The 1,643-nt window shown below is 56.7% G+C and overlaps 1 protein-coding gene across 1 annotated transcript in view; it reads left to right on the top strand.

Annotated features, from left to right (window-relative positions):
* LOC114065534 (G2/M phase-specific E3 ubiquitin-protein ligase-like) overlaps window positions 1–1,643 on the top strand; it is a 33,006-nt gene extending 31,363 nt beyond the window's left edge. The window contains exon 7 of the mRNA XM_027899531.1: window positions 1,622–1,643. The gene's annotated coding sequence lies outside the window, so the exon portion shown is untranslated. The remainder of the gene's footprint in view (window positions 1–1,621) is intronic.

Here is a 1,643-nt window from a genome sequence, read left to right as displayed (position 1 = left end):
ATTGCCTTTCTGTTGGAGCCACTTCTCCCTTCTTTTGCAGAGCCAGTGCAGGAGCAGCTGGAGGAGACCTGGGTGTTCCAAGGAGAGGGACTTCGTACTGACAGTCACCATGTCAGACCAGGAGGAGGAGACCCCCGAAGTGAGGGAGCCAGGTGAGAGCAAAGTGCCCCTCCAGCAGCCTGGCAGAGGGGCTGTCAGAGTGGGCAGCAGAGGTGCCATGCCCTGGGCCATTGTCTCTCCCCTCCAGCGTGCCTGCTGTGTGGACAGTCAGACGCTGATCTGGACATCTGCGGAGAAAAATTCCACAGATATGGGATCTGTGCCCACGTGTTTTGCCTGGTGAGTTTCTCTGCAAGTTCTCTCCAGCTTTCCAGTGGGCACTTCCCACCACACACTCTCCTCATCAGTGCATCATCTTTCCTGCAGTTTTTTGCCAGCCTCCTTGATCGGCAAGAGAATGAACGAGTAGGACTCCAGGGCTTTCTGCCAAGGGATATCCTACATGCCGTCAAGCGGGCGGCACAGAAGGTGAGAGCCTGACTAGAGCACGGACTGTTTACTGCAAGGCAAGGTTTGCTGGAGCTGCTCTGCTTTCTCCAGAGCTGCTTCATCTGTGGCCGGACTGGCGCCACCATCGCCTGCTGTGAAAGAGACTGTGACCTGAGCTTCCACCTGCCCTGTGCCAAGCAGGGAGGCTGTGTCACCCAGTTCATTACACCATACAGGTACCTCCTCTCCCAAGCTCCCTGCCACCAGGGAAGGGCCCAACACTTCTCATCCCACTCATGTCTTGTCCCCCCAGGTCCTTCTGTCCCACACACAGCCCCCAGCAGGAAGTGGAGGCCACTCCGGAGCCGGGCACCAATTGCCTCATCTGCATGGAGCCCGTGGAGGACAGAAAGACCTTCAACACCATGGTGTGCCCAGCGTGCAAAAACGCCTGGTTCCACAGGGATTGTATTCAAGTAAGAATGGTTCCCTTAACCCCCGGGGGGGTCAGCAGGGTCTCAGCAGCACCAGGGCCTCACTCTGACTGCTCCTGTTTCTCCTGCAGGGACAGGCTCTGCATGCTGGTATTTTATCCCTCCAGTGCCCCCTCTGCAGGAACAGTCAGGCATTTCTCGTGGACATGTTCACCATGGGGATCCGAATCCCCTTCAGGTTGGTGTCCTTCTGCCTGGCTCACAACACAGGGGGTGCAAGTGCTGTGCTGTGGCAGGGTCTGCCCCAGCAGTCCTGGCACTGCACTGTTCTGTGAATTCTGGGTTCAGCTTCACGCAGGAGCCGGAAATGGCAGAGGCGGAAGAGCAGGGACACCCTGCACCTGCCTGATGCTGGGGCAGAGGAAGCTCATCAGGTTTCCTTTTTCCATCAGAGAACCATCATGGGAGGAGAATGACGCGTTCGCTGAGTTAGTAGAAAGGCACAGGCACTGTGATGCCAGAGAGTGTCTTTTTCCAGGAGGCAGAGAGAACGCTGAGGAGGAGGGGTAAGTTGCCAAAGCTGCATCCTGGGGCTTTGCCAGGTTCAAACCAGAAGGACCCAGGAGTACAGCTCAGCTAAATAATGCCACGCTCTGGACACTATATCCTCAGCTCTATGAACATATTTGCTTCCCCAGGCCCTGGGAACTGCTCCTGTGC

The sequence above is a fragment of the Empidonax traillii genome, unplaced genomic scaffold (genome assembly GCF_003031625.1).
Source record: "Empidonax traillii isolate 1590-97213 ecotype Southwest subspecies unplaced genomic scaffold, ASM303162v1 scaffold674:size665969, whole genome shotgun sequence".
Taxonomy (NCBI): domain Eukaryota; kingdom Metazoa; phylum Chordata; class Aves; order Passeriformes; family Tyrannidae; genus Empidonax; species Empidonax traillii.
The sequence above is the reverse complement of the archived record's forward strand: the minus strand, read 5'-3'. Positions and strand labels throughout refer to the sequence as shown.